This window comes from Diceros bicornis, unplaced genomic scaffold (assembly GCF_020826845.1).
Source record: "Diceros bicornis minor isolate mBicDic1 unplaced genomic scaffold, mDicBic1.mat.cur d_74_multi, whole genome shotgun sequence".
In the NCBI taxonomy this organism is placed as follows: Eukaryota; Metazoa; Chordata; class Mammalia; order Perissodactyla; family Rhinocerotidae; genus Diceros; species Diceros bicornis.
In genome coordinates this window covers 494,371-521,692 of record NW_026690930.1, presented here as the reverse complement: position 1 = coordinate 521,692, position 27,322 = coordinate 494,371, and the positions used below count along the sequence as shown (strand labels likewise).

The window sequence follows — 27,322 nt, the reverse complement described above, 5'->3', positions numbered from 1 at the left end:
GAAGCACTGACTTACTTTTTTAATTACAAAAGCAATACATGATCCCTGTAAAAATTTATGTACACCACAAAAATTTACAGTGCCACAGTACCCCATACTTTATTTATCTGGTTTCCTAGTAGCATGTAGGTGGTTTCCAACCTTACACTGCTACAGTGAGCAGCCTCAGTAACTTTAGGTACTGGTGTGAATATTTCTGTAGAACAGATTCCGGGATGTGGAACTGTTGGGTCAGGAATGTTCACATTTATAAATTGGTTGACAGTACCAAAATTGACCTCAATATGGCTGCACCAATTTAGAAGCCTGGCAAAAATGTGTGGGAGTGCCTAATTCATGGGAATGTTTGTCTTCTCATGTAAGATTCCTGTGTGGCCAATGATGACTTGACTTGCACCTGCAGTGGAGGTTGAGGTCCTCTCTCAGCCTTTGTGAGTTAGTGTCCCCAGGCTGCCTCAAGCAGGAGAAGCCTCACAAGCAGACTCCTCACAGGTGTGTTTGTTCACTGGACTGGGATCCACCCATAAGTGCTGGGTTCACTGGTTCCCAGTCTTGAGGGATAACGGCATGGAAAATGTGAACAGTAGGGAGGACTAAATATATCATGCCCTGTTTTTAGAAACTTGCAAAAGGGTCATGGGACATGGGCTGGAAGGAGATGGGTGTCTACTCTGAATGTTCTGGCCACCTGAATGGCCTCCAGCACAGTCTTTGTGGCTCACAAAACATGTAGCTGAATGTCTAAGATCCCTTCCAATTTAAGGCCAGGCTTCCCATCATTTAAAATGTGCTGATGGAGCTACTGGTCATTTAAAAATGATTTAATGTTGCCTTTTGTATCAGCTATATGTTTTCTTTTCTCTTTTTCTTTTCCTTTCTTTCTTCTTCTTTTTTTTTTTGTGAGGAAGATCAGCCCTGAGCTAACATCCATGCCAATCCTCCTCTTTTTGCTGAGGAAGACCGGTTCTGAGCTAACATCTATTGCCAATCCTCCTCCTTCCCCCCACCGCAAAGCTCCAGTAGATAGTTGTATGTCGTAGTTGTACATCCTGCTAGTTGTTGTATGTGGGACGCCACCTCAGCATGGCCGGACAAGCGGTGAGTCGGTGTGCGCCCGGGATCCGAACCGGGGCCGCCAGTAGCGGAGCACACGCACTTAACTGCTAAGCCCCGGGGCCAGCCCCTGCTTTTCTTATTTAATGCACAAAAATGATCTCAAAGGAATAGATAATGGTCGCATACAGTCAAGGAACATATCTTTAATGTTATCACAAAAACATTTGTGAGTAGGATCCCAAAATATTTGCAAACTAATGCAAATCATTACAGAAAATGAAACTTCATTTTTCTGAATATCATACACAATATGTTAATAAGGCTATAATTTTATCATAACAGGTGGCCAAGCATACTTTCCTAAGTTCAAAAATGCATTTATTTGATTTGTTAGAGAAACAAATCACAATAGATGGCCCAATGCCCTGTTTGGAATTGTATAAAACGAGTCCTGTGCGGGAGCTGGTGTCTTCCGAGAGCCAACCATGTGCATCTCCTTCCAACTCCACTAGCAATGTCACATTGGCAGCCAGAGGTCAGCCACGGTGGGACTACTTACACCATGGAAATCAGCAAATGCTACAGACTTTTTTCCCCAGACAGCCAGTTATTAAACATTTTCCAGACACCACTGCATTCCTTTATCATTCTCTTTATATATTACTATATTTTGGAATGAACCATTTGAGAATAAGTTACAAACATCAGGTCCCATTACTCCTTAATACTTTTTTTGTGTGTGTGTGAGGAAGATCAGTCCTGAGATAACATCTGTTGCCAATCCTCCTGTTTTTGCTGAGGAAGATTGCCCCGGGCTAACATCTGTGCCCATCCTCCTCCACTTTATATGGGACGCCAACACAGCATGGCTTGACAAGCAGTGCGCCAGTGCGCGCCCAGGATCCTAACCTGCAAACCTCGGGCCACCGAAGCGGAGCGTGCGCACTTAACCATTGCACCACCGGGCCAGCCCATTACTCCTGAAGAGTGTATTTCTTAAAACAAGGGCATTCTCATACATCAAAATCAGGAAGTTAACATTTGTCCAATATTACTATCTGATCCACAGCCATTTTTTAAAATGTCTCTTTTTCTCCAAATAATGTCTTCTATAGGTCTAGGGTCCCACCCAGGGTCACCTGTTGTGTTTACCATCACCTGTTGTGTTTACTCTTTCGTCTCCTTCAATCTGAAATAATTCCTTAACCTTGCCTTTATTTTCTATGACCTTGACATTTTTGAAGAGTATCAGTCAGTTTGTCTGATGTTTCCTCATGATTTATGAATGTTGGGGGCAGGAACACCTCAAAAGTGATGCTGCTGTGTTTTTTTCACCGCATTGTATCAGGAGGCACATAGTGTAAATTTATGTCATATCTGGTAATGTTAACTTTCGTCACTTGGTTAATATGGTGTCTGCCAGACTCCTCCACTATAAAGTTGATTGATAAGTGTTTTGTACTTCTAAATTAATAAGTAAGTAATTAGTATTTTGTGGGGAAATATTTCAGACCTCTATTGTAGGGTAGAGCTTTCTCTTCTCCTTCATTTATTCATTCATTTATTTATGTATATCAGTGTAGATATAGATACTCTTGGATTCCTATTTTCCTTAATCTGTAACCACCATTAATTATTTGATGTTCAAATTTGGCCAGTGGGAGTCCTTTAAAGCTGACTTTTCTGTACAATTGGCATCTCCCCATCATTCCTTGAACATTTCCTTACTTTCTGGTAGAGGATGTTGGAGACTCATTCCGGTATGTTCTTTTCAACACCACCAAGCTATTAACTCAATTCTGACACCATCTACCTAGAGATAGTGTCAGATCTGACAGGTGAAGGGCTCAGTCCTACAAGATTGCCCCCACTTCACACACCAACTGCAAGTCCAGGTTGTTACCTGTGCTTTTGACCAATGCACGATAAATCAGAGGTTTCCACAATCCACTCCTTGGGTTCAATTAATTTGCTAGAGCAGCTCACAGAACTCATAAAAACAGATTACTTACTAGAGTACTGGTTTATTATAAAAGGATATAACTCAGGAACAGCCAGATGGAAGAGATGCATAGGGCTAGGCATGTGGGATGGGGTGCAGAGCTTCCCTACTCTCTCCAAATGCCACTCTCCCTGCATCTCCAAGTGGTCACCAACCTGGAAGCTCCTCTAACCCACTCCTTTTGGGTTTTACGGAGGCCTTATTACATAGGCATGATTGATTAAATCATTGGCTATCAGAGATTGAACTCCATCTCCAGCCCCTCACCCCTCCAGGGGAGGGGAGTGGGGCTAAATTACAACCCTCTAATCACATAGTTGCTTCCCCTGGCAACCAGCCCCATCCTTAGGGACTTTTCAGAAGTTATGGCATAATTTAAACTCGGGTGTGGTTGAAAGGGGCTTGTTATGAATATGAAAAGACACCCTTATCACATAGGAAATTCCAAGGGTTTTGGGAGCTCTGTTCCAGAACTTAGGTTGAAGATTAAATATATATTTCTTATTATAAATGAGAATATCACACCCATCTTTTCTCTGACCCAGCCCTGGAGTCCTTCATTTCTGTAAGGAGCCTTGGTTCCTTTCAGTGGAAAATAATACTAAAAACCAAGTTCTGGGTGCTAGGAGTGCTCATTGGTACAGGAGTATTGTTTCTTAAGCTCTCAAAGCAGCTAGAGCTAGGAATCATCTGTATGCACACATATCCAACTCCCTATCTATCTATTTATCTATCATGCACCATCTATCTACCTATCCATCAATCATCTAGCTATCTATCATGCGTGTGTTCCATCTATCTATACAAAGTAAAAACCACAAGGTCACAGAGTTCTTCTTTCATTCTCTCCTTTCCCCTGTCTGTATTTTTTGTAATTTCCTTTCTCTGACAGAGAAACTTGACTCTCAGCACGCTTGGTGAATTTTCTCATTTGCTTGTTGAGCAATTCTTGTCATTCTTTACTTTAATGTTCAGATTGCCCCACAATTGATGAGTTGGAGCCTCTTCAGCCCAGCCTCTCTGTCCTCTTGCTAGACCCCATCAGTTATGAGCACATCTGTACTTTCTGGCACAAGATGCTCCAGATGCACACCGTGCTTTCTCTGCCCCAGCCCCGGGATCAGCTTTCTCCAAGTTCATTTTAGTGGGGACTGACATTTAAGACTAGGATCTGAGCCCTAGATGAACTCACTGCTTAAGAAGTGACATTGCTTCTAGATGTTTGTAGAGCTAGAAAATATATACAAAAAATATACAAATTAACTGATACCTCTAATCCAATCCAATCAGGTTTCTCCCTTTTCCCCCCATTCCAGTTTCCTTCTCCATCTTCCACAGGAACACCCCGGCTCCTGGCAACATCAATCTATTTTCACTCTATTGTTCATTCCTACCATACACACAAACAAGCCTTGGAACTGCCTCTTTTTCTTAAAGAAGGTCACACACACACACACACACACACACACACACACACACACACCCCTCTATGTGTGGGTGAGTGGCTATGTGCATGTGTGTAGCCAGGCCCTCCCTGGTTGTCCCAGCCCCTCGCTGGCTCTCTCTCTCCTTTCGTACCAGGAGGTAAATTTCTGATATCTCCTTCCACAGTGTCCTCTGGGCTGACCACTTTGTTTCTAGATAACAACCCCTTGACCCAGCCCACCACGTATCCCTCATGACGGTCCTCTGCCAGTTCTTGGCTTCATATTTCTTACTCCCTTCAGGACACACAGGGAACCAGCCCTCACATGTGCCACTCACCCAGTGCTCTGAGACCCCCTGCTCCCTCCGGCCCCCTGGACTCCGTCCATCTTCTGCAACCCAGTCTGTGTCCTCTCCTTAAGGCTCCTCAGGAGACATGCCTCCTCCCCAGGCACAGTCGGTGGGCCTCGCTGCTGACTCAGGACCTCCAGCGCTGCTCCCCACCACTGTCCTGAGGCGGGAAAGCTCAGAAGACTGCCGCAGAAGGCGAGGTCTCCTGAGCCTCCAGCAGCCGAGGTCTGCGGTGGCTGGACACCGACACCATCCTGGGCTCCAGTAATAGCCCCTGGGAACTGCTGTCCTTGCCAGGGCTGCTGGTTTTGTTTTATTCATTTTTATTATGAAAAGCATGTGGTGGTTGGGATTTTTGGAGGGAGGTGCACATTAGCACCCATTTTTCTAATCTGACTACCATGTTGCATTGATGTTAACTTTTTCACCTATTCATATGAAGTTTTGACAAAGATTCCTTGACAAAAATCAGGTGCCTTTGAGCCCTCTTCTTCACTACCATCAACCTTGGCCTATAAAGACTGCAGTTTCCCAGCACAAATGATTTCTTTTACCACCCTGCCTAAGAGACTTGAACAAACTCTGGCATCATTTCTAACAACTCAAGGCTGTGTCCCTGGGATGACCCATTCTCCTTTGAAGTTCCTACCTGGGAAAACTCAGAGCTCACAAAGGAATTTACCATCTGTGTCAGCCAACACTTGACGATAGGGTCCCTGTCTCCCAGTCTCTCTAGGAGAGTGGGAGCCAGTGTCCACAAGCAGTTAGCAAACCCAGATAGCCTAGTCATATGGACCAATCCTCCTTCCTGCTTTTTGTAAATTTCCACTTCCCTGCTTTCTCTCCCCACTCCCTCATCCTCCCTTTAAAACATGTAGTTACCTCTGCACTAGTTGAATTTGGGCTGAACTTACACTAGACTCTCTTCTGTCAACTTAAAAAGGAAATTTGCCTGTTATTTTATCTCAAAATGAATTTATTTGGGAATAGCCAAAAGAATTGCAATTTGGAATCTGCATGCTATGGCAAACCGTAGGCAAATCCAGAAAACACAAAAGGCGAGCTCCTTTTATAGAGAAAATGGGGGCAGTAGGGAGGGGCTATTGTAAAGGAAAGTCCATTAGGGGAGAGTAACAGTTCAAGGCAGCAATGGCTTCTCATTGGCTGAGCTGTGGCATTTCTCATTGGCTGGGCTGTTGCCAGGTGGGGAGAGAAATGTTCCTCCAATAGTAAAGTAGTTTTACTTGCTGTCCAATATGCAAACATCTCTTCCTGTTTGGTTTAATTGAGGATGTGTGATAGGGTGTGAGAGCTCCCCCTACAGGCCTTAACACCAATTGTGTTAAGATTTCTACTATTAATTTCCACACTTCCATACTGCAATAGTTATTACTGAATAAAATCTGTCTTGGTTGCTTGGGCTTCTAATGAACCCATGCAGAAGCTCCCTGATGGGCATCTGAAACCATCAATTCATGGCCTAAAATGAAAATACCCACTACCTGAGAACCTAGAACTTGCCCTTTCAAAGCCGCCTTTCCCTCTATCCCCTCAGTCTAGCCACGCTGCCGTCTCTTACCATAAATCCTCCCTCTGGACCCCCAGGACATCCGGCTTACCTCAGAGTGCTCCTTGGACCCTCAGACTAGCTGAATAACCCATACCTTTGCAGGCCTCTTAGAGCCAATGCTCCATGCCACTGTTATCAAAAGGAGAAAACATCACAGTGGAAGGCCCAACTCCTACATTATACAGACAGGAAACTCAGCCACACAGGCACATCCCCAATTCTGTGCACAGAGGATTCAAAAGAGCATAATATCTGTAGTACATCTTTCTGGAGCATCAATTTTACTATAAGATTTGGAAGAAACAAAGCTATTTAGAGTTCTAGGCAGCTCACACAAATCCATCAGTGTCGGCTACAAGATCAAAACTGTCCTCAGATAGCAGAGTGGAAACTGTCACCAGCAGCTGAAATGGGAAAAATGGCTCTCAAGAAGAATAGATGATCCACCCATGCCCTTGAATTCTCCTGAAACCTCTTTTTTGAGCTGTAGGAAGATTACTGTACCCTATGATAGACTACCAGAAATGCTTGTGACTCCTACTCTTCAGCAACCAAACGCTCTTTTGGACTCTTGAAGCTTGGAGGCTGAACACAGCAGAAACCTGCCCCTGCACATGGAGCTGCTGTGAATGCAGAACCAGAGTCAGCTGTTGAAAGTCCTTGGTGAAGCTAACTCCCTTCCAGCTCTTCCCTAAGGCCGAGGAGTAATGAGTCCTTCCCCTATGGGGTCATTCCACTGTGTCCTCTCAGTTGCCTAGCAGGAAACCCTGAACCATCTCCTCTCACCCATAAACACGGAAGAAAAGAGGGACAAGAGTAGAAGGGAGAAGGAAAAACAACTTAGTCTCTGAAGTTTTGCCCAGGTGAGGGTGGAGGGACTGGCCTGCACCTAGGTCCAATGGACCTCTCCTCTTATCTTCCAGGTGGATCCTGGCCATCCTTTAAGCTCAGCAGTTATTTTGGACACAATGCTTTTGAAGGCCATAGAGGTGCCAGATAGCATCTTAGTCTGAAAACCATGGAGAGAATGTCACAGTATTTGTACACCTCCATCCTCCACTGTACAAAGTCCTCTCAGCTGGGCTTGCCATGCACAAACAGCAGCATATATTTCTTGCACTGCTTCTACCCACACTATTTGTGTCCCACACCTGGTCGACTTCCTGCACCATGTTGTTGGGCTCCATGGAGCTTATGATATTCATGCTCCACAAAGTACAGGAAGCATGGCTTGAATTCCCCACACTGTTTCTTGTCTTAGCTGACCACCACTGGATGTTTGATAGCTTCACTCTCTTTGAGCTTCCTGCCTGGTCTTTCCGGCTGACCTGAAACACAGATGTCTTCCTATGAAGGCCACTGATTTTCTGAAAAGTGATGCTGATGAACTTCAGCCCTGACTCCTGGCCCTCCCCAGGCTGTTGATTTTCTGTGTTGCTTCTCTTATAGTAGCCAGCCCTGGTGGGCTAGTGGTTAAGATTTGGTGCACCACCATGGCTCATGTTTGTTTCCCAGTCAGGGAACCCAGCACCCATCTGTCAATTGTCATACTGTGGTGGCTGGGTGTTGCTGCAATCCTGAAAGCTATGCCACCAGTATTTCAAATATCAACAGGGTCACGCATGATGGACAGGCTTCAGCAAAGCTTCTAGATGAAGAGAAACTAGGAAGAAGGGCCTGGCCACCCACCTCTGAAAAAATTGGCCATGAAAACCCTATGAACAGCAGTGGAGCATTGACTGATATAGCTCCAGAAGGCAAGAGTAGGGTGTAAAAAGACCAGGCAGGGTTCTGCTCTGCTGTACACAGGGTTACTAGGAGTCGGAATCCATTCAACATCACTAACAAACTCTTATAGTAGGAATTAAAGGTGGAAATGGCTTAAACTCTCTGCTTTGGATTTGCAGACATCCTATGCTGTGGCTTGCAGGATGGGAAGGACTGCAGCTGTTGGCTGGCCCAGCTGATGGCAGGGGTTTTATGGTGATGGTGTAGCCCTCCAGCTCTAGTCTTTTGTAGCTCAGGAGCAGATAAGTGGCCATCACTTCATCATACTTCTGGCCCATCAATGAGTCCTGGATCTCATCTCATGTGTAGCCCATAGACACCATTGTGGAAATTAATTAATGGAAACCTCATTACAATGGAGTCAGGAGGTCAAAAGGGGGAGCTCTCACACCCTATGTTGATAGCAGAGCCCAATAGGAAGAAAAGAAACTTCCTTTCTTGACTGGCAAGAAGCTCAGCCAGTGAGACTGCCACAACTCAGCCACTACACTTCACACTCCCAGTCTCCTCCAATGGACTCTTTGTTTACAATAGACCTCCCAACTTCTTCTTCCCCTCTATACAAGTTTCTCCTCCCTTTGCTGCTGGAGTCTTGAACATGGCTTGCCATGGTTGCAGACCTCAAATTGTAATTCTTTGCTGATTGCGAATAAACTCATTTTTGCTGGAGACATAACTGGCTGCCTCTTTGGATAAGGTCAATGCCATCAACTCAGCCAGGGGTCCCTATAGTCAGGAGGTGGCTTGATATGAGGCTTCAGTTCCTCTTCATGGTCCCTATTCATCTGCGGGTCCTTTGCAATTTCTGCTAAAGTGCCTCTCTCACTAGGGTTGAGGATCAGGAATTTCTTGAGCAGATTTTCACATTCCATGAATATGAAGAAACAAATATGGTATATTCTGTTCAGTACCCATTAGTGCAGCTCCCTGAAGTTCTGTCCATTGAAAGGTAGGGACCCAGTGAACGTGTAAGAAGATGACTGCGGACTTCACACATCCATCATTCTAGGGCAGCACGAGGGGGACTGCCACAGAAGGAATCCAGTTTGTTCCAAAGGTAAACTCATTGCTTAAGCCAAGGTCTGGCATTTTTATGATCAGGTCAGCATCGAAAAGCAGGTTCTCTGCCATTAGGTCCCTGTGGGCAATGCCCTTCTGGTGGTAGTACTGCACAGAAGACATTATCTGCCAGAATTTGCCTCAGGCCTCTTTCTCTTTCATGTCATCGTGGTCCAATAGATGATGGAACACCTCTCCTTTGCTAATGTACTCCATGACCAGGTATAGCGATTCCACTGAATCAATCACTTCGCATAGTTTTGCCATGTTGAGGTGATTCACAGAACAGTCTCTGGAGGCTGAAAGAGCTCTACTAACTCTAGTTGATAACCTTCATGGCCACCTCTGTCTCAGTCAGGATGTATGTGCTGGGCCAACTTCACTTTAGCAAAGCTGCACTGGCCAATGTCTTGAGGCACCAGTAACTGTCCATATGGGTCTCCTTATCAGCAGAGATGGCCTTGAGGCCTTGCAGCATGGTGACCTACTGCTAGCACTACTCACAATATTAACTAACAATACTAACAAACTATATAAAAAAAGAGAAAAAGAATAAAGAAAAATAAACAAATGAAAAAAAAAGAACAGAGGAAATAAGCCAACTATGATCAAAGTCCCTGAGGTCACCAAAAACCACTGTCCTGGGCTAAAAGAACCAAAAATGTAGGCCTAGCCAGGGACTTACATACGGGCTTGGGATTCCCTCACAATGGGTCTTTATGAGCTCAGAACAAGAAATGGACCTATCATGACTAGGCATTATTAGCAGTGGTTTTCTCACTTTTTGTCTCAAGATCTCTTTTTTAAAAACATAAAGGGACCCCTAAAGAGCTTGTTGTTTATGTGGGTTGTAGAGATTAATATTTACCTTATTAGAAATTATAACCTGTGGGATGCTTCATTAGCCTTTTCATTTCAAGTTTGAAAATCTACAGTAATTTCTGGCTTTAAAAGAGCTCCTAATGCATGCACTTAAAATAATTCAATTCCTTTTTCTTTAAACTCTGAGCAGTGTCAAAATGATACCACAATTTTACTGGCTTCACAATACCATTGACAGAGACTCTCTCCTTGACTAAACTCTAGTCAGGCTCCTCTAAGCCCTCGAGGCCTCAACCTTGGCATCTGTCAGTGTCCGGCCTGAATTGTCCAGTTGTAGCAAGAATCTTGCCAAATCAGTTTAGAGAGAACCCCACACCCTTGATATCTGATCAAACTCCTCATCCCAATCCTTGGTATCTGATCACCCTGGTCTGCCTCCAGCAGGAATCCTGTTGGGTCTCTTTAACCAGAACCCCTTATCCCTGATGTTTCCTCTTAGTAATTTCCTTCCAGTGTCCCGACCCTGCTCCTTGGCTATAAATCCCCATTTGCCTATCTTTTATTTGGAATGGAGCCCAGTGCTAAACTGAGGTCTCTTTTCCTGTATTGCAATAGTTCCTGAATAAAATCTATATTTACCATTTAAAAGACATAATAAATAAAATCTGTCTTTACCATCTTAACTAGTGTCCAGCTTTGTTTATCTTTGACAGTTTCTTGTTCACGACTTTAATCCTCATTTACTTTGAATGGCACAGGATGGCATCCTGCAGTTTAGATAAGCTGAAGTTATTTGTTCTGATGTTTGAAGCTAAAGGGATTTTTTAAATTATTATTTGATGTGGGCTAACACTAGTTGAATCTCTGAAACTGTTTAACATTTCCTTATTTTAGTTGTCATATACAATGAACTGCAACTCAGCTGATCACTGCTTTTTTAAATTAAACTTTTCATTTTGAAATAATTGTAAACTTAAGCTGCTTTTTTAAAAGGTATTTTTTATTTTGAAATAAGTGTTAACTCATAGGAAGTTGCAAAAATAGTACAGACTCTTGAGTGCCCTTCAAGCAGCTTGTCCAGTGGTGACATCACAACTACAGTACAATGAAAAGCCAGAGACTGACACTGGGACAATACTGTTCCTAGATTACAGGCCTGATTCTCTGACCAGTTTCTACATGCAGTCATTTGTGTTGTGTGCGCATGTGCAGCCGCAGGCAACTTATTCCAATTGTAGATGTGCACAAGCACCGCAACAATCAAGACACTGTTCCATCACCTGCCTGTTGCCCCGTTATTGTCATCCCTCCCTCCCCTTCCCCAAGCCTGGCAACCACTTATCTATTCTCCATCTCTATAATTTTGTTATTTTGAGAATGTTATGTAAGGGAAATCATACAGTGTAATTTCATTTTGAAACTGGCTTTTTTTCACTCAATGTAATGTCCTTAAGATCCATCCAAAGTGTTGCGTGTATCAGTAGGTTGTTCCTTTTTATTACTTAGTATATCCCAGCTATAGCTGCTTTTAGACACAATGGTACAGCATTGGTGGTGGTGGGGGGGGACTGGATAAGGTTCTGTGGATTTGCACTCCTGGCCACCTTGTAACTCCCTGGGCAAGGCCAGAAAGTTTTGAACAGTGACAGCTGATGGGCTGGGCACCTCCCCCCACATAGGGCCCTCTTGAGATGCTACATTAAGGAGCACATCCCTCTTCCCCTCTTCAAAGTGTCCACACTCAGGTACACAGGTGTCCTCAGACTTGACTGTGAAAGAAAATCATTAAGTAAACAGTAGTATATCAAGCACAGAGCTGTGGTAAAAAATGTGAATGTTCATATCATTAAGTGAAATAAGCTAGTCTAGAAAGGCTACATACTGTATGATCACAACTATATGACATTCTGGAAAAGACAAAACTATGGAGACAGTAAAAAGATCAGTTGCCAAGGGTTAGAGGGGAAAGAGGGATGAGTAGGCGGAGCAGAGGATTTTTAGGGCAGTGAAACTATTCTCTGTGATACTATAATGATGGACACATGTTATTATACATTTGTCAAAACCCATAGAATGTACAACACTAAGAGTAAACCTACACAGAGAGAGAGAAGTCAAGATGGTGGCATGAGCAGACTCTGAAACCACCTCCTCCCACGGACACAGCCAATTTACAACTACTGGCAGAAAAATTACCCCTGAGAGAGAACTGAAAATTAGATAAGAGGAACTCCTGCAACAAACCACAATCCTGACTGAGGTGGAAGAGGTAGAAATTCCATTCTGGAGAGAAAAAACGCCACCTTCACAAGCTGCAGCACTTCATGGCCGCCGGGGAGCAGCCCCAAAGTTACCGTATATGGACCCCATGGTAATCACAAACCAGAAACCTATAATAAATACACAAAAAACTATGAGAAAGGAACCCAAACATAACACTAAAGAAAGCCATCAAACCACAAAGGAAGAGAGCAAGAGAAGAAGAAAGGAACAGAGAAGGACTACTAAAACAAAGAAAAAAGTTAAAAAATGGCGGTAAGTACATACTTATCAATAGCTACTTTAAACATCAATGGACTAAATGCTCCAATTAAAAGGCATAGGGTGGCTGACTGGATAAAACAACAAGACCCATATATATGCTGCATACAAGAGACACACTTCAGACCTAAAGACACTCACAAACTGAAAGTGAAGGGATGGAAAAAGATACTCCACGCAAATGGCAATGAAAACAAAGCTGGGGTAGCAATAATCATATCAGACAAAATAGACTTTAAAACAAAAACTGTAAAAAGAGACAAAGAAGGGCGTTACATAATGATCAAGGGAACAATCAAACAAGAGGATATAACACTTGTAAATATCTATGCACCAAACGTAGGAGCACCTAAATATATAAAGCAATTATTAACAGACATAAAAAGAGAAATAGACAGTAACACAATAATAATAGGGGACTTTAACACTCCACTTACACCAATGGACAGATCATCCAAATAGAAGATCAATAAGGAAATATTGGCCTTAGGACACACTAGAACAGATGGACCTAGTAGATATATACAGAACATTCCATCCAAAAACCAAAGAATACACATTCTTTTCAAATGCGCATGGAACATTCTCCAAGATTGATCACATATTAGACCACAAAACAAGTCTCCATAAATTTAAGAAGATTGAAATAATACCAAGCATCTTTTGACCACAATGGTATGAAACTAGAAATCAGCTGTAGGAAGAAATTCAGAAAAGCCACAAATAGGTGGAGATTAAACAAAATGCTACTGAACAACGAATGGGTCAACGAAGAAATCAAAGGGGAAATCAAAAAATACCTGGAGACAAATGAAAATGAAAATACGACATGCCAGAATTTATGGGATACAGAAAAAGCGGTTCTAAGAGGGAAGTTTATAGCAATACAGGCCTATCTCAGCAAACAAAAAAAATCTCAAACAAACAATCTAAGAGTGCACCTAAAGGAACTGGAAAAAGAAGAACAAAGCCCCAAATCAGTAGAAGAAGGGAAATAACTGACATCACTTCTCACAAGTCTTTCTTAAGCACCTTTATGTTCCTGGGTCTGTGCTAGGAATTAGGAATATGGTGGTGAATGAGGTCTGTGCTAGGAATTAGGAATTAGGGAATTAGGTCCCTACCATCCTGGAGCTTGTGGTCTAATGCCTTCCCTATCAACTGAAGATCTACTCCTTGCCCTGACTTCATGTTCTCCATGGATAAAAGCTTTGGGGCTTTTAAGTCTGTATTTGAAACTGGGCATGAACTTCTGGGACCAGTTATCCCCCGTCACCCTGGATATTGACTGAGGATGCTTGCATTTTTTTTTCTTGGTGAAAGATAGTTTTACTATATTTGTTAGAATTTAAGGATAATTGTACTGCTGCTCCCAAAGTCACACCTGCTCATCTATAGAAGTGTGGGCCTCAGTTCCATGGTGAGGCTTCTTGTCCCATGCAGAGTCCCCTACATCATATGTCTTTTCTCCATGTATAGGAAATCAAGTTGATAAACCTAGTCTGCTTTCCGAATTGGAGCAAGAAGATAAAGCGAGGACAGAGGAAAGAGGAATTCTCCCAGGCACCTGTCCAGGTGAGCACTAGGTATATATGAGTCTTTGTCAGGAACCTCTCTGGCCTGTGGCTTGACAGTTTGGAGTATTACATTAGGAAATGTCCATCAGAGACAGTTGTAAAATGCCCTTTTTTTCCGACAAGAAGGCCAAAAACGTTTAGTATGAGCCTCCTCGTGGACCTCCTTTGCTTTTTCTTTAACTTTCTGTTCATTATCTCATACTTTACTTTGGCCTCAGAGGGGGGAAAAAGATCTCTCTCTTCCTTCTTAAATTTAAGTCTCATATGAGCTCTTTGTCTAGTTCCTTCTCACTTTACATTCCTGACAATTCCTTCTTTCCATCAGCATCAATCTCAATCTTTCTAGAGTCTTTAATACAAACCTAAAATTTTCACACTCGTGTCCCTTTCATTGTAAACCTCCTGAAAATCTCTAACTCCTTCGGGTCTACCTTCACTAACACGTGCATTTTACCTTTTCTTTACTTCATCAACTTAAATTTCTTTTCAATTTGTTTCGGATTTGGAGACTCTACTTAAAGTCCAAGGGTTAACTTCTAAGCAGCATGTTTTTAGAGAAGAACAATCTAAAGGTTTAAAAATGGTAAGATTTCTGATTTTCCACAGTAGGAAAATACCATAAATTAGAAAAGCCACAAAGTTACCAAGGGATTCATTTTCCCAAGAAAAAGTTGTCCCTCTGGAGAGATACCCTGAAACTCTTGTGAATTTGGAGAGAAGCATAAGTTATCTCCAAAATTTTTTCTTCCCTGAGTGTTCACACAAGTAAATGTTTCCATAAATGTGACTCAGATATTGAGTGTTTCAAACATAAATTTGTCTTAAACTTATCAGAAGATGCTCTGTGAATCTGATAAGGACTTATGGCAAAGCATCCATCTTTTTTAACTTCTGAGAACTCAAACCAGCAGAAATCATATACAGGCACTCAAAGTGGCAAAAACACCAATTATAATGATGTTATACATAGCAGAATTCCTGGAAGAAAAATTCCTATGATAGCATTGAATATTAAAAATATTATAAATTATAGTTAGCATTCATTTCTTAATCAACAGGAGAGAAGTCATCTTGGAGTGAAACTCAACAAGTGTAATCAGTGTTTTAAAGTCTTCAGCACAAAATCTAATCTTACTCAGCACAAGAGAATTCATACTGGAGAAAAACCCTATGATTGCAATCAATGTGGCAAATCCTTCAGCAGCAGTTCTTACCTCACTGTTCATAAGATAATACATAATGGGGAGAAACCCTATGAATGCAGTGACTGTGCGAAAGCCTTCAGTAATCCCTCATCCCTTAGACTTCATGTGAGAATTCACACTGGAGAAAAGCCCTATGAATGTAACCAGTGTTTTCACATCTTCCGCACTAGATGTATCCTCAAAAGGCACAGGAGAGTTCATACTGGGGAGAATCGTTACAAATGTAATCACTGTGGAAAGGCTTCAGCACGAGCTCCTCCCTTACTGTCCACAATAGAATGCATACAGGGAGAAACCTTATGAATGTCATGATTGTTGTAGAGCCTTTAGGAAGAGCTCACATCTGACACAGCATGTGAGAACTCATACTGGAGAAAAACCCTATGAGTGTAATGAGCGTGGGATATCCTGCAGCAGTAGCTTTTCTCTTACTGTGCACAAGAGAATACATAACGGAGAGAAAGCCTACGAGGGCAGTGACTGTGGGAAAGCTTTTAATAATCTCTCATCTGTTAAGAAACTTGTGAGAACTCACACTGGAGAAAAACCATAGGAATGCAATCACTGTGGGAAATCTTTCACCACTAACTCTTACCTTTCTGTGCATAAGAGAATTCATAATAGGTAGATATGAATATAATAACTGTGGGAAAGCATTCATTGATCTTCCATCCCTCGGGCATCTTCGGGACTCACATTGCATGTATAAATTATTTGTCGTGTAATAAATTATCCCTAAAATTTAGTGGTTCAAAACAACAAGCATTTATTATCTCTCAATTTCTGTAGGTCAGGAGTTCAGGAATGGATTAACTATGTAGTTCTAGCTCAGGATCTCTCATGAGAAACAAGATGTCAACCAGAACTGCAGTCATCTAAAGTCTTTGGGACTGAAGGGTCCACTTCCAAGGTAGCTTACTCATATCCCTTGCAAATTAGTGCCAGTTGTTGGCAGGAGTCCTTCAGTTTCTCCTTATGTAGGTCTCTCCATGGTGCTGAGTATCATCACAATATGGAAGCAGGTTCCCTCCAAAGGAGGTGATCCAAAAGAGCCCATGCAGAAGCCATAAGTCTTTTATGACCTAGCCTCAGAAGGCCATATTCTCTCTTCATCTGGATTGTGTTGGTCACCCAGACTGATCCTGCCACACAGTGGGAGGGAACTACACAGGATATGAATACCAGGAGACAGAGATCACTGGGAATCCTCTTGGAGTCTGGCCTTCAGTGAAGAAAAGCCTTCAGCACACCCTCATCCTTCTAATCTGACAATATGGAGTAGCATTCAATAACCCACACGTTAACTCACTCTGGAGAGAAGCCTTCTAAGTGCACTCTATGTGGTAAAACCTTCAACACAAACTCTGACTCTACTGTGTGCCAGAAGATGACCTACTGGGGAGAAACCTAAAGAATGCAATAGCTATAGGAAAGCCTTCAGTGATAGCCTTCGGGAGTCACGTCACAATTTACACTAAGGGAAAACTCTATGAATATCATCAAAATGGAAAACCCTTCAGAGGACCCTCATCCCTAAAGACACACATGAGAAATACACTGCAGAGGAACACTCTGTATATAAGGAATGGCAAACACTGGCACTCTCCCCTCTAGTCTACGCTGCTCTGTGCTTGGGGAGGTTGATGGACTATATCAAAGAGCTCATTTGCTTTAGGCTTCTGTTTGGGTTGGTCAGCGGGGAGCCCAGATAGGAGATCAGAGGGATGGAGGAGAGTGAGTCCATGCCGTGACTATATCCCTGCAGGAGAACTGGGGTCCAGATGTTACCCTTGAGCTCTTCTCAGCCCCTGTGGTGCAGCTGTCTCCCCTCTGCCCACTATGACCCCAGACTCACCCCCCTCCCCTCACCTTTTCTTCCTTGCTCTTCCAGTGACTGAATATGCAGTATCCCTCTTTGTTTTCCCTACACCCTAGTCCTGTTAACATGAATCATTCTGGCCTAGTGACACATCAGTGCATGGAGAGCATAATGGAAAGTCTGTACCATTTCCTACAGGGCCCCCAAATAATCAGGATTCATCACATCACTGACCTCACCTTCCACCACTCCCCTATTTGCTCCATCCACTGTAGCCATACTGGTCTTGCTGTAGCTCCCTCACCCCAGCACAATTCAATGTCAGGGTCTCTGTACTGCCTAGACTGATATCCCCCAATGTAGCCACATGGCTCACTCTCAGTTCACTTAGGTCTCTGCTCAAGTGTCCCCTGAACAGAGAGGCTTTCATTCTCACTCCAGATAAATGAGCAAGTCTCCAATTCCCACATTTCTTATCATTATTGGGAGATATTCGTCTCAATAGCACATATCACCATCCAATTAACTCTATATATACTTATTTATTTGACTAATATTTATTCCATCCCAACCCCCACTAGGTTGTAAGCACCATGATGGCAACGACTGTGTGTGTGATCCATTACTGTAGATCTTGTGCCACAAATCATACCCGGTACTCAGGCAGTGCTCTGTAGCATAGAGTTTAAGAGTATGGACTCTGGAGAGAGACCATTTGCGTTCAAGTCTAGACTCTACCACTTAATAACCTGCTCACCTCAGGCAAGTAACATGTTTTGTGCTCCAGTTTCTTCATCTGTAAAATGGGAACATGAGAGTGCCTACTTCGTAGACTTGTATTAAGGATTCAATTGGTTGATATATGTAAAGCACTTATGAAACTTCCTGGTATATAGGAAAGACTGTATATGTATTTCATCTTCTATTGTGAATTAATTAAAATTTTTTGTAGGAATATGCCAAGCAAAAGAAGCCAGACAGAAAGGAGTAAATACTGTATGATTCTATTTATATAGGTTTCTAGAACAGGCAGAAAATAATCTCTGTTGGGGGAAAAAATCAGAACAGTGGTTGCATCAAAGTGTGAGGTAAGGGAGGTGAGGCAGTAGCTGGGCTTGACTGGGAAGGGACAAGAAGGAACTTTATGGGGTGAGAAAAATGTTCTATATCTTGATAGAGGAATAGGTTACACAGGTGTATGCATTTATCAAAATGCATTAAACTGTACACTTAAGATCTGTACGTTAAACTGCATGTAAATTATACCTTAATTTGCATCAAACTCATTTTGCTAAGCGAAAGAGACAGAAAGCCATATGTTGCATGCTTCCATCGTATGACATTCTGGAAAAGGCAAAACTGTAGGCAAGGACAACAAATCAGTGGTAGCCAGGAATCATTCTGAGAGTACTGTGGCGGAGAATAAATGATTCTATGCATTTGTCAAAGCCCACAAAACCGTGTAGCACAGAGTGTATGTAATACGTGCAAGTTTAAAAAAAATCAACCCATGTGACTGAGTATCCCAGGATGGAATGCAAACTGTGACAAATGAATCTAACATTATTATAAATTTATGATATCATCATACTGAAGGGGGTTGGGGGGCAGAAGCTAACTTGAGTAACTTTGGAAAACGGGTGTTTTGACTAGAAACTGTAAGGCTAAATATAATAGGAACTGTACACTGTACGTAAACACTGTATTCTAGTTGGTAAATTTGTTTCTTCTGTGAGAATAGCCTAGCAATTCTGCACCTGCTTTACCCATATGCTGAGGGTGAAGAGTATGGATGGTAGGTAGAGGATGGTGGGAACCAGGTTTCTCTGTTGGAGATAGAAATTATAAAGGAGCAAGAAAGGAAGGTTAGGATGAATCCTGTAGTTCAGGATTATAGCTGGAGACATCAGTACAAACTCAAGTTTACCTTAATATGTATACAGATGGACAGATACAGAAAGAACTATAGATATGCCGATAGACGTGCTTTACTATATATACATATGTTACTAGCTCTGTCTGCTTTGTCTGCTGAGAGGGCCTAGAAGTAGTGACACCTGAGTAGCAATGAGCATACCCCGCACCCAAATCTGCTTTCTAATACCCTTTTCTCCAATAAAAGGAACCAGAGCTCTTTGGAGAAATGAGTGACTCGAGGGCAAAAGAATGGGAATGTGTAAAAAGGACACAGAAGCCAACTCGAAAGAAAGCTCACAAGGGGCAAAGCTAGAACAATTTGAGCAACAAAATAAATTTATTGGATTATAGCCCAAAGTATAAAACACATATACATAAGTCCATGCTTATATAAATGAATGAGTGACTAAACGGGGGAGAAATGACTTCTCTACAGAAGAATTCCATTATAATATATGTAGATACTCCCTCCCAGCAGGAGATGGAACTTAATTCCCACTCCCTCCACCCCCTTGAGAGTGAGCCAGACACAGTCACTTGCTTCCAAAGAATACAGCATGGAAAGGGAAAAACAAACAGTAACTTTACAGTGGAGAAACCTGGCAAATACTACCTTGGCCAAGTGATGGACGTTATCATCAACAGTAATGTCACGTGGATATTATGCTCCCCATACGATGTGACTGGAAGAACACTTCATCTCTGTGATATTCGTGCTAAAAACTGATAACCCTAGTTGATCCTAACAAAAATATCAGACTAATCCAAACTGGGGGACATTCTACAGGACACCTAGCCAGTACTTCTGATGACTGTTAAGGAAATCAAACAAAGGCTAAGAACCTCTCACAGAACAGAGGACACTGGAGAGAGCTGACAATTAAACATAACATGGTACCCTGGGTTGAATCCTGGAATAGAAAGAGAGCATTAATGGAAAAGTCAATGAAATCCAAGTGAAGTTTGAAATTTATTTTTTTTTTTTGGTGAGAAAGATTAGCCCTGAGCTAACATCTGCTGCCAATCCTCCTCTTTTTGCTGAAGAAGACTGGCCCTGGGCTAACATCTGTGCCCATCTTCCTCCATTTTCTGTGGGACACTTGCCACAGCACGGCTTGATAAGTGGTGCATACGTCTGCGCCCAGGATCCGAACCTGCGAACCCTGGGCCGCGGAAGGAGAGCACGTGAACTTAACCACTACACCACCAGGCTGGCCCCAATAGCTTTTTTTTTTTTTATTTTTTTTAATGGTTATAAATCTGGTTTCTCCTTCTAGAGAATGGGACTCATAATACTGTGAACATCACAGGAGTTTTGTGAGGATGAACTGTGATAAATTCACATAATGCACCATGTACTGTGCACCATGCCTGGCTCAGTCAGAGTTAAGAGCTCAATGATTATTGGTTGCATTATTGTTTCTAGAGCAATGAAATGTACCCAGCCTCTTGATGGCAGGGCCTATGACACCGTTCTTTGGGAGTTCCCAGAAAATAAAAACGATGTATAACAACATCAGTAACAAAAAAAGCGGCAAGGTGCTGAATGAACCGCTTCATATATATGCGTATGAATTTCATATGAATACGAATTACTGGAGAATCTTGTTAAAATGAAGATTCTGATTCAGAAGGTCTGGGGTAGGGGCCAAGGTTTTACATTTTGAACAAGCTCCCAAGTGACGCCAATGCTGCTGGTCCAAGGACTGAAGTTTGGGCTGCAACTTTTCTATTTCTGCATGTTTTTAAATTTTCCTTAAAAAAATACAAAAAAGTTTTCTCCATCTATTCTTTATCTCTTCACCACAAAAAATACTCTTATTTTTAAACCCAACTATATCATATGTAACCCACCAGTCGTCAAGATCTTAAATAAGCAACTATTTCAACAGTACAGTCTTCCCCGCTTATACGCAGTTTTGCCTTCCACAGTTTCAGTTACCTGCAGTCAACTGTGGTCTGAAAATATTAAATAGAAAATTCCCAACTTCGTAAGTTTTAAATTTCGTGCTGTTCTGAGTAGCATGATGAAATCTCGCTCCATCCCACCTGGGACGTGAATCATCCCTTTGTCCAGCGTATCCACGCTGCATAAGCTACCTGCCCATTAGTCACTTAGTAGCTATCTCAGTTATCAGATTGACTATCGCAGTATCACAGTGCTTGTGTTCTAACAACCATGGACATCATCTGCTTATGACATCCAACCATCAACATCATCATGGCTCAATGATCCTCCTCATGTATTGTCAGAAGGTCAATATTAACCTAGCGCTACATCACAATGCCTAGATCATTCACCTCACTTCATCTCAACATGTAGGCATTGTATCATCTCACATCCTCACAAGAGGAAGGGTGAGTACAGTACAATAAGGTATCTTGAGAGAGAGAGAGACCACATTCACAGAACTATTTTTACAGTATACGGTTATAACGGTTCTATTTTATTATTGTTGTTGTTAATCTCTTACTGTGCCTAATTTATAAATTAGACTTTATCACAGGTATGAATGCATAGGAAAGAATATAGTATATACAGGGTTCTGTATTATCCGCAGTTTCAGGCATCCACTTGGGGTCTTGTAACACATCCCTCGTGGATAAGGGGAGGCTACTGTACAAAAAAGGGGTAACTACACATTAATGTTTGCCCCCACATGATCTCATACCTATGTAGATAAAAGTAATGTCTTGCAAAGTCAAGTCATATACAATTCTCTTAGCCTTATCAGTTAAAAAAGCCTAAATACTTTACAGTAACCTAGATTAACCACAATCCTAGGAAATTGTGTGACAATTTTAATTTGGTAAATTCTATTTGGAAACAGAGTATCCTATTACTAAGGCTCCTGCTTAACGATTTATTGAGTTTTCAAAGGATAAGACGCGATCTTAGATGATCTTAGATTTAGTAGCATACACAGGATATTTGAGAGAAAAAACAGGAAACGATGAAGAAAGCACATACTGAACCGAGAAATAGGGAATAACAAAAAATGAGATGTAAAAGAGTCATACTTTCCTGCAATTAATGACATCACAGAAAATTTTAAAAACTAGTTTCCTTAACTCAATGATTTCTAGCTATTCTGGCTTTGTGATTTCACACTTTCCCATCCTCCTTAAAATGTTTCTTAACACAAACTTTGGAAATTTAAAAAATGACATTTTTTTAAAAACTCTGAGATAACTGCAAAATAAGCTCAGCAAACACCATTTTAACTGGTATTGACTTTAAAAATTGTTCAAATTTATTTAGTGAAAGAAACTAACTGATTTTGATGGCAAGAAATCTTTCTGGTATGTGTATACATAAATACAATGTTTCCAAACACAGTATACCATAGTGGAATTCAACAGGACACTAACAGATCCATGGTGCAGACTGTGCCCTGTGTTCAAATTAACTCTGAATCGGTTTTCCTTAAATGTCACAGGTCATTGAGGCTCCAGGGCTTCTCAAAGCCTCTAAAAAGCCTTTTAAACTCTGAATTTCTAAAAAGGAGGTTTTCATTGAGAACATTTCCAGTGATCATAGTCCCTATTCACTGCCTACCCACAACACTTTACAAGCTGAGATCCAAAGATTCTTGAACCATAAAATGATAATTAAAATATTTTCTATAAGCCAAGGAAATTGAAGGGTTACAGTCAACAAAGCTCCATTGCCAGCTAGAGACTAATTCTAAATGGTTGAGACCATTACAGCACATCACTAACCACCTGCCTCACCCTGTAAGAATTTTTCAAGAGCATAATAGACAGAGACTAATTAAAGTGATTCAAATAAATTCTCAAATTTACATGGACAAACATTTTATTAAAAATTTAATCTACAGGCAAGCAGAGAAATTCTTCTGAGTATTAAGCATGTATCAATCATCCAAAAATGAGCAAAATATGATAATATATTTCTGGTCTTTACCCATAAATCTAGTCCTGGAGTAAATCATCATTCAAGATAATTTTAAAATAAAAAATATCTACCCAGGATTTGAAAAATTTGGTTGCAAATAACAACACATCCACACAGTGAGGAACTGACGCTCTGAAATCTTCCCATAGTATCTTCAGAAAGCTTAACTTCAGTTACATAATAAACTTTGTGCTGAGCTGAAACTGATGTACAGGTGCATCCTGACCCAGATTTCTTAGTAAATAAGTTTCAAAACTGTCCGTTATAGCACAGCCCAAGAGACATTTTCCTATGTATTCTTCTTCCCTTCAGTCAATGGTTATAGAGAGCTTTCTACACGGAAAGAATCAAAAACCCATTTTTTTAGTAGAAAGCTAATTATACCAACCAAAAATGCTAAATGACTTCTTAAGTCTATTTCATTTCATAAACTTCATTTTCATAAAGGAAAAAAGAAACGCTAAAGCAAAAATACATTTAAAAATTCTAGCCAATAAAAATCAAATTTTACTTTAAAAACTATTTACAGTGTATATTAATTTTAAAAGGAGAGCATATTTCTATTCTCATCACTCTATATTAACATTCATAGTTACTGAAACTTTTGTTGTTTGAAAGAAAATCCCTATGTCTGTAAAGTTCACCTCCTCACTCTTTTAACTAACTAGGCACAATCTCCCTTCTCTGTACTGCCTTGTTATAAAAGCTTTGGGGAGGGGGTCTCAGGGTTAGTAACAATGACAGTAGAGCAAAGGAAAAGGATAGCATAACAGCAGTAAGGAAGAAAATGAAAGCAAAATAGAAGCAGGTCTTCCTCCTCCTGATAAACAAACACCAAGGCAGTTGAAAGAATTAGATAACTCGACAATCATACTTCTCAGAAGCACATACCTTGTATGGTAGAAATGGTGACTCAGAATAATTACAGAATATGCTTTGCAATTATTTTAAATGAGTATGCATTATAAAAGACTCCTGTAAGTAAATCCGCTTTCACAGGGTTTAACTTTTTTCAACTATACCATCTAATTTGACTTACTACTCACCTTTGCTTTAGATACGGCAGTAAAATATATAAAAGATTACTCGAACAGGTAAGCGGTCAGAATATAACAGCACGCGATCTCTCCGCATACTCAACAAGAGGATTTACTCTCAAGAGGCTTACTTCCTATTTTCTAGGTAGTTTTGTTCCTGTGTCTCTAGGTATTTCTACCTATCAACCATTTCATTGCTCACTAATGAATAAGACAATGCGGGACAACGTGACTCTCCTATTCACTTACTATAGTCAATATACCTGTAGAGATCTGAATCAAAACTGAGATTCAAAAGTCTTCTAATTTACCTCTCAACTCTGGAGATTCATAAAGTTTTAGATAACAGAGTTTGACTAGAATCACCAGAAACTCTGTTATCTAAAATTTTATTACACGTTGTAAAAGTGATAGGATGAAACTTCAAAATCATTTAGTTCAACTCTTAATTACTTTACAGTTGAGAAATCATTCAGAGAACTAGTTAGATGGTGTCAACTCAGGTTTTGTAACTCCAGACCAACACTTGTTCTGCTAAATCATGCTGCTTTCTGTAACTACGCCTTCTTCTCTATGATGTTCTTGTTATCCAAACAGTGCACCTGTGAAAGCTGATAAACTCAAGTATTCCTAGAATGACCAGAAAATCCCAAGTCTCAGGTCAAATACATATACCACTGCTTCATTTTCTACCCCAACATTTTTTCTGAAACCCTCCTAACTGCCAAAACTTTCCTGTTTCTTGTCCATCACATTTCTCTATCACTATAATTAATGTTTTAGTTATCTAGTACCCTATGTTACATAAAACATAATGCTAATCATAATAAGCAAATATTGAGCGCTCATTATATCAGGAACTATATTAAGACCTTTAGATGTAGCATCTCACTTAATCCTCAACTTCAAATAAGATAACTAATACCGTAATCCCCATTTCAAAACTGCAAAAATCAAAGCCTCAGAAGTTAATTTTTTCTTTTTCTCTCTCTCTTTTGCTGAGGAAGATTGGCCCTGAGCTAAGATGTGTTGCCAATCTTCCTCTTTTGGCTTGAGGAAGATTCACCCTGAGCTAACATCTGTGCCAGTCTTCCTCTATTTTGTATCTGGGTCGCCGCCACAGCATGGCCACCAATGAGTGATGTAGGTCGGTGCCCAGGAACTGAACCCGGGCCACTGAAGCAGACCACACCAAACTTAACCACTAGGTCATTGGGCTGGCCCCAGAGGTTAAATAATTTGTCCTAATTCACAGAGCTAACCAGAAGTAGAACGGGGATAAGTAACCAGGCAGTCTCACTCCAATGTCCATATTCCTGATCTCTACATACGATAAGTATATATAACTACATGGACTTTATTATTAATATGCAGATAACTCAAAATTTGGGGGCTACAGAAGAATTTAAAGAGTCTTTGTATTTGAAGAGGCTTCTTTCACATTAAAATAGCTTAATATGGCTTATTCCCATAAACTATATCTTCCTTCAAAAGACATGGCTCAAGTAAGAACTCTTAACTCACTCATATATAATTAAAACTCAAATTAAAGAAAATAGGAGGAAAAAAGAGTTGCAACAATACTTTAACAAATATCCAGATCAGCATTGTCCAAAAGAACTTTTTGTAGTGATAGTAATGTTTTCTATCTGCACCGTCCATCATGGTAGCCACTAGCCACATGTGACTATTCAGCATTTGAAATGTGTCTAGTGTGACTGAGTAACTGAATTTTGAATATTGTGTAATTTTAATTAATTTACATTTAAACAGCCACATGTGGCTAGTGGCTACTATATTTGACAGCACAGGTAGAAGATAAAATGCCAGAAAAAGATGAGGAAAGAAATTCTTATTGCCTTTATTTAGAGAGTGCACTAACAGTCAAATCAATTTAAATCTCTTTTCCTACTTGTTCTAGCTTCAGTTATTAACCCAAACAATATATACCTCCAAGGAGACTTAAGTAACCCAAACTTCTATACTTAAATTCTTTTTTGTGTATCTCAAAGGAAAAAAATAACTAAAACCTGTATTATCAACAAAGCTCCTTATAGTAGAAACTTTTTACTGTTTGGATACCTAAGAGGAAGAATTTGAACCTGAAAACTGCCATCTACTAAGAAAACTAAAAAGAGTCACACAAGTTTTCCATTCTCTTCATAATAAATACTTGATAATAAAGTGCTTACCTTGATTCTCCACTACTGTTTCTAACACTTTCTTCACCACTGTGTCCATTCATTGTAAATATCAAGTTTTAAAATAAAATATAAATCTTCCCAGTTTAAAAGATGAATATAAATACTGACTCCTCCTTGAATACCAAAAATTCACAGACGAATTTTCTTCAACATTCACAGGTTTCCTGGGACCCTTTTTGATTCACCTAAAGAAAACATATTAAGAAAATAAGAAAACTTCCTGTAGAGAAAAAGATAAGTCTATTTAGAACTTATACAAATCTACCTAGGCCAATCAGAAATACCTAGGCTTCCATTAACTACATTCCTGACTACTTACTAGAATTTACAGCACACCAGTGCTTATTTTTGACAGAAGAAATCAGAATATCTGCTGAGTGATAAAACTTTTAGACTAACTGCAGCTGTGTAGCGATACATATATACACATTATGGATAACTAGCTAACTAAAGAAAAATGGTAATATATAACATATATATACCTTCCAAGAATAGAAAACGGAGTCTTATTAGATACTTTGTCAAACCAAGTAAGGGGGGAAAAGGTTACCTTTAATCAAACACTAATTCATATCACCAAGAACTTCATACACTTGAATGAGACAAAGTTTTGAAAATGCTCACATAAGAACAGAAGAATAAAAGAGTATCATACAATCTTCGCAAAAACTGTACAGGTCAAAATAAATGTGTACTTTCAGAGGAAAGCCGACAGTGGAATGATAAAATTTAAATAATATTTATCCAGGTTGGACTTGCCGAGATTCCATTAAAAAAAACAAAAGGTAATGGAATATACACTATGATTTTTTAAGTAACGGGTTTGGGGCAGAAATCACGGACCAAGACACAGCATTCCCACCTTTTAAGATTTCAGCACAACACTGGAGAGTCACCTACAAGCCATCCACGAATAAACAAAGGAGATCTCTGGCAGGGGAGGGAGAGGAAGAAGCGGGGGAAGGAGACGTCAGATCCTCTGACCTCAGCAAAGAGAATTCAGTCCCAAGATGATCTCCATTCCACAAAA

General features: G+C 40.7%; 1 long non-coding RNA gene and 1 pseudogene across 1 annotated transcript in view; both read right to left on the bottom strand.

The window, feature by feature from the left end:
* Positions 1-27,322, bottom strand: part of LOC131402360 (uncharacterized) — a 227,251-nt gene that overhangs the window by 104,743 nt on the left and 95,186 nt on the right. The window lies entirely within an intron of this gene.
* On the bottom strand, positions 8,670-26,315 carry LOC131402354 (serine/threonine-protein kinase MARK2-like; annotated as a pseudogene).